Source organism: Pongo abelii, chromosome 8, assembly GCF_028885655.2.
Source record: "Pongo abelii isolate AG06213 chromosome 8, NHGRI_mPonAbe1-v2.0_pri, whole genome shotgun sequence".
Taxonomy (NCBI): Eukaryota; Metazoa; Chordata; class Mammalia; order Primates; family Hominidae; genus Pongo; species Pongo abelii.
The window spans coordinates 47,771,331-47,778,103 of record NC_071993.2 but is presented as its reverse complement, the minus strand read 5'-3'; the positions used below and the strand labels follow the sequence as shown (position 1 = coordinate 47,778,103).

Below are 6,773 nucleotides of genomic sequence, written 5' to 3'. Positions count from 1 at the left end.
GTCTTTGCAGTTATCCTTTTGAATTCTCTAGTATACGAGCTCCAATTGTGTAAAGAGATTTCTGGATACTCAAGGAGCTTTTCACTCGTGAGCTTTTGGATGTCTACAGCTGGCTGCCCTGACAGAAAATGTCTTGACATTCGTTTTACTTACAGAATTTCTCTCCTGTGTGATTTCTATGTTGTAAAATAAAAGTATGACTTCTAAAAGGTTTCCCTCCTGTTTTACAATTTGCATGACTTCTGCCATCTATATTATCTAATATTTAGAAAAGTCTACAATATGATAAAATTTTCTCCCAAATGTATATAATTTTTCTCTATGTATTTGCTGATACACAGAGAGAGCAAAGATTGTAGCTGAAAATTTTCCTATATTGAGGCCATTCATTAGGTGTACCTCTTGTGTGAATTATCTGATTGTTTTGAAGGATGAATTCAGTCAAGAGAATTTCCCAACTCATCTTACTTCTCAGCCTTCCTCTTCTTTGTGAGTGTCTTCTGATGTGCAGTGAGTTGTGACTTCTGGATAAAGGTTTCCTCACACTCCTAACACTCATAGGACTTCTCCCCTGTGTGTTTTCTCTGATGTATAATAAAATGTGACTTCTGAGAAAAGGACTTCCCACATTCCTTGCATGCATAGGGCTTCTCTCCTGTGTGAGTCTTTTGATGTAATCTGAGGACTGAATTCACAGAGAAAGATTTGCCACATTCTGTGCATTCATAGGGCTTCTCCGCTGTGTGTTTTCTCTGATATTAAGTGAGGCCCGATTTATAGTAAAAGGTTTTCCCACATTTATTACATTCAAAGGGTTTCTCCCCTGTGTGAGTTCACTGATGTACTGTGAGGGCTGACTTCTGGTAGAAGCATTTCCTGCGTTCCTTACATTCATAGCGTTTCTCTCCTATGTGAGTTCTCTGATGAGTTTTGAGGTGTGAATTCCTAGAGAAGAATTTCCCACATTCCTTACATTTATAGGGTTTCTCCCCTGTGTGTGTTCTCTGATGTACTGTGAGGTGTGACTTCTACAAAAAGGCTTTCCCACACTCCTTACAGTCATAAGGTTTCTCCCCTGGGCGTGTTTTCTGACATACCATGAGGTATGCCTTCACATAGAAGAACTTCCCACATTCAGTACATTCAAAAGGTTTCTCCCCTGTGTGTGTTTTCTGATGTTCTATGAGATGTGGTTTCTGGTAGAAGGATTTCTCACACTGATTACATTCGTAGGGTTTCTCTCCTGCGTGGGTTTTCAGATGTCTGCTGAGAGATGATAGGTGGTAAAATATTTTCTTACATTCTTTATACTCATAGGTTTTATCTCTAGTGTGAATTTTCTGATGTCTTGTGGAGGTCTTCGCTTTTAGAGAAAGATTTCCCACATTTATCACAGTCATAAGATTTCTCCTTTGAGTGAGTATGCTGATGTACTATGAGGGTAAGGGAGGAGACCACCCCTCATATTGTCTTATGCCCAATTTCTGCCTCCGAAGAAAGAAAAAGTAAAAACTAAAAGGCAGAAATGATATCCACAAGCAGACAGCTCGGCACCACACCCTGGGCCTGATAGTTAAAGACTGACCCCGACCTAATCGGTTATGTTATCTATAGATTACAGACATCGTACAGAAAAGCACTGTGAAAATCCCTATTCTGTTTTGTTCCGATCTAATTACCGGTGCATGCAGCCCCCAATCACGTACCCCCTGCTTGCTTAATCTATTATGACCCTCTCAAGTGTACCCCCTTCGAGTTGTGAGCCCTTAAAAGGGACAGGAATTGCTCACTCGGGGAGCTCAGCTCTTGAGACAGGAATCTTGCCTATGCCTCAGGCTGAATAAATCCCTTCCTTCTTTAACTTGGTGTCTGAGGAGTTTTGTCTGCTGCTCTTCCTGCTACAAGGGCAGACTTCTGGCAGAAGAACTTCCCACATTCCTTACATTCATAGGCTTTCTCTGTGGTATGAGTTTTCTGATGTTTTGTGAGTTCTCCATTCCTAGACAGAAAGTTTCACATTCATTAATGTGTAAGACTTTTAAGGCTTTTTCCCCCACACTAGGTGTATTTTCCAAGTACCTCTAAGGACTGATTTCTAGAGATGTTCCCATATTTATTGGATCCGTAGGGTTTCTCCACTGTGAGCATTCTCTGACCTGCACTGTAGTTTAACATTTGGTAAGGTGAATCTGCATTTGCATTCTATTCACAGGGTCTCTCAATTGCCTGCTTTCTATTTTGTGTAATAAAGACTCCCTTTATTATTTAATTCAGAAGTGTAAAAAAACTACTTCAAAGTTTCAATCATCCGATCCTGCACAAGGTCTCTATGAAAAAGGGCATTTCCATTTGGATTACATTCCTTGGGATTTGCTCTGCAGTGTTAGTTTTCTCACGTTTAGTATTAACTAGTGCCCTCCCATTTCTAGTAACTCCTTCAAGACTCTTGCCTACAAACCTTTTATCTTAAACATTAATTCTTGAACTTGCCTTGAATTTCCAGCTTGGCTTTCCTGGTATCTTGCTTCTAGATCATGAATGCTCCATAGTCTTCTACAAGGGAATCAAAAATGTAATACTTTATAAATATTACACATTAATATTGTCATAGCATTGATTCTTAGGCTTCAGGCCAATTTCTCATAATGAAAGAACCTCCAATGCAAATTTCCTCTAGCCCATTGTTTTGGGAAAAAAAAAACTAAAACAAACACTAAAAACTGCTGTCACACACAGAAGAAGGAACCTAGTTGTAGACCCATGTACTCGGACATTTTTACAAATATGACCTTAAGAGCTTGGAGGCAAAAGTTAAAGACAAAAAAAAAGAACAGGGAGAGGAGAACACAGGACATTCAAAGTGTTGCTGAGTGGGAGTGTGGGAAGTATAGAGAATGCTGTGAGCTCCTTAAGGACCATGAACAGTAAGCAGGTTAAGAAAAACCCCTGGACAACATTGTTCCCTGGAATTACATGGAAAAGATTAAACTGGAAGAAGGAGCTAAAGTATAGGTCTTTATTCCCTCAAACTAGACTACTGTGCTAGGATTCCTAGTAGTTAGCAGACAAACTTCTACTTTATTTCCTCTTCATCCATCCACAGCAATCTAGGTGTCAATACTAAAGTGACTTTCTCAGAACATCAGTTTCCTCATGCTTAGAGGAAGAGTCCTGTAGCTTGGGCTTTCACTCTCCATCTAGTTGGCTTTATTTTCAGGACAGGAAGATGGAGGACCACATATATATCCAAAAGGAAGGATTTGAAGGATTTTCTTAAAAGCATCGGGATAAGCCATTTATACAAGGATGAATTCCTAGTTGTACCACCAGAGATTTTCAGTCCTGAACATATCTGGACCACCAAATCCTGCACTTCTAAAGCACTTGTTACTCATGACTCAACACTAATCTTGAATTTCGTTTTCATATCTTGCTTTCTCCATCTCTGCTTCCAATTTACTACAGGATCTTTAAAGTTTCAATTATTGAACATCATTCTAAAATCTTTAGTGACCTTCATATTTATGCATCTTTAAATGCATGAAAGCAAGTGAAAGATTATCAGCAGAGGCTTGGGGTTGGAATTTCATAGTAATGGTGGGGAATACATAAGAAAAGTCACTTGATAAGGACTTATGCAACGTTAACTCAGATACACATGAAATAAGATCATATGTATGGGCCGGGAATGGTGGCTTATGCCTGTAATCCCAGCACTTTGGGAGGCCGAGGCGGGTGGATCACGTGAGGTCAGGAGTTCGAGACCAGCCTGATCAACATGGTGAAACCCCACCTCTACTAAAAATACAAAAATTAGCTGGGCCTGGTGGCGGGCACCTGTAATCCCAGCTATTCAAGAGGCTGAGGCAGGCAAATCACTTGAACCGGAGAGGTGGAGCTTGCAGTGAGCCGAGATCACACCACTGCACCCCAGCCTGGGCAATAGAGTGAGACTCCCTCTCAAAAAAAAAAAAAAAAAAAAAATCTTATGTTTGGAAAACATTTAAAAGCATAGTAAAATGGAGATTAACAGGTGCTTGCGGGCCACAGGGAGAAATAAGTTGCACAGGCAAGAGAGGGCCAGACTAGTTCTTGACAGAAAATTCATTTAAATAAATATTACTAATACCTCCTTACCCTTCTAAGATTTTTATTTTGTCTAAATGCCTTAATACTAAATGACTTAATACTGAGTCAGTATTAAGTATACCATGCAGACTTCTGGCAGTGTACATCTGCTGCATTACACAACTACTGTGGGAATTTAAATCAACAATTTGGTAGGTATGATATCAACAACTTGGTAGGTATGATATCTATGGTGGGTATAAACCTGTGGTAGGTATATATCTTGGTACGTATATATCTACGGTAGGGTGTAGGACCAAAATTAGTTAGAAGGTTACAGTGTAAAGTCAAGGGACAGGACAAGAAATTCTCAATCTGTCTTTTGGACCAGTAAAATATATTTTGTATACACACTTAACAAATAAATCTCTGCTTATTAATACATTACATACATTTGCATGTATTAATGTTTATTAAGAATTAAAGGGGTGGGTGTGGTGGCTCAGGTCTGTAACACCAGCTACTTGAGAGGGTGATGTGGGAGAATTGCATGAACGTGGGAAGTCAAGACTGCAGTGAGACACAGCAAGACTCTATCTAAAAAAAAAAAAAAGGCTGGACACAGTGGCCCACACCTGTAATCCCACCACTTTCGGAGGCCAAAGCAGGTGGATAACCTGAATGCAAGAGTTTAAGGCCAGCCTGGCCAACATGGCAAAACCCCATCTCTACTAAAAAATACAAAAATTCACCGGGCGTGGTGGCATGCACCTGTAGTCCCAGCTACTCAGGAGGCTGAGCCAAGAGAATGGCTTGAACCTGGGAGGCAGAGGTTGCAGTGAGCCAAGATCACGCCACTGAACTCCAGCTTGGGTGACAGAGCAAGACTCCATCTCAAAAAAATAATAATAATAAATTTAACAAGTTTGTTTTTGTTTATATAAAAGAAAACATAAATAGATATTCTGCTGTTTCATACTACGTGAAAAGTCTTATATATCTCTGGGAGGCTCACCATTCACTGTGTAGATGAAAATACGGAGACACCAGGAGCCACCGAACAGACATGTCAAGTAAGCACTGGAGTTATAGGGGTAAATGAGTGGTTTAGGAGAAAACTTTAATGTAGGCAAATGGCACATTAGAAAAATCAGAAAAACATTTATATGAAAGCAATAGCAGTGGGGGAAAGAAGTATAACACGACTTTGTAATTAATTGGAAATTAGTTAATAACCACTGGGAGAAAGGGGGAGGGCAGCTCCCATAGTGTCTCGCTTGTGGGTACAGTCATAGTGTCAATTATTTTCATTCCTTTACTTTTATTGGTAGAACTGTTTAACGCTATTAAATTTCCTCTAATCATTGCTTTATTTATATTCCATGAAATCTGAAGGACATTATTTTTACTTGCAGAACATCTTGGCTGGATATAAATTCTTGGTTCATTTTTTTTCTTTTTCTTTTGAGATGGAGTCTGGCTCTGTCTCCCAGGCTGGAGTGCAATGGCACAATCTTGGCTCACTGCAACCTCCGCCTCCCAGGTTCAAACGATTCTCCTACATCAGCCTCCCAAGTAGCTGGGATTACAGGTGCCTGCCACCACGCCCGGCTAATTTTTGTATTTTTAGTAGAGATGGGGTTTCGGCATGTTGGCCAGGCTGGTCTCGAACTCCTGACCTCAGGTAATCTGCCCGCCTTGGCCTCCCAAAGTGCTGGGATTACCAGCATGAGCCCCCACGCCCAGCCCATTTTTTATTTATTTATTTATTTTGACAAGGAGTCTCGCTCTGTCACCCAGGCTGGAGTGCAGTGGCACGATCTCAGCTCACTGCAAGCTCTGCCTCCCGGGTTCACGCCATTCTCTTGCCTGAGCCTCCCGAGTAGCTGGGACTACAGGCACCTGCCACCACGCCTGGCTCTTTTTTTACAAACTAACATTATTGTGTGGCAACAAGGAAGTCTGCAAATGAAAACAGGAATACAAGGAAAAGGATAAGTTGGGCAGGAGTTAATGAGTTGAAGTTTGTTTATCTGTGCTTAAAGTGACTGTGGAACACAAAGCTGGAATTGTCCATTTTGGGAGATACACATGTAAGTTTCCACAAACAGAATTTTCAAATATATAAAAAATAGAGTTCTAGAAGAGCCCAAAAAAGAAGCTGTGGGGGCTGGGTGTGGTGGCTCACGCCTGTAATCCCAGCACTTTGGGAGGCCGAGGCAGATGGATCACGAGGTCAGGAGATCAAGACCATCCTGGTTAACACGGTGAAACCCCGTCTCTACTAAAAATACAAAAAAAAAAAAAAAAAAAAAAAATTAGCCAGGCGTGCCAGCTACTTGGGAGGCTGAGGCAGGAGAATGGCGTGAACCTGGGAGGCAGAGCTTGTAGTGAGCCAAGATAGCACCACTGCACTCTTGCCTGGGCGACCGAGTGAGACTGCATCAAAAAAAAAAAAAAAAAAAAAATTAGAAGCTGTGGGAACAGCAATATCTGAGATAATGGCAGGAGGCTAGGCCCAGACCATGGAGCCTGAGAGAACTTCTGTAAACATAAGAGGCCAGGAGGAGTATCTAGGAAACCAAAGAAAGGGAGACTTACAAATAAGGGACAGTTTTAGTTCAAAATCCAAATGTAAAGAGTCCAAATTAGCATAACCACACACCAGCTCAGCAAAGGAGTGAAATCTGTAATAAGTAAGCAGG

General features: G+C 41.0%; 1 pseudogene; it reads right to left on the bottom strand.

The window, feature by feature from the left end:
• Positions 1–364: 364 nt before the first annotated feature.
• Positions 365–2,308, bottom strand: LOC103888571 (zinc finger protein 25-like; annotated as a pseudogene).
• Positions 2,309–6,773: the final 4,465 nt, after the last annotated feature.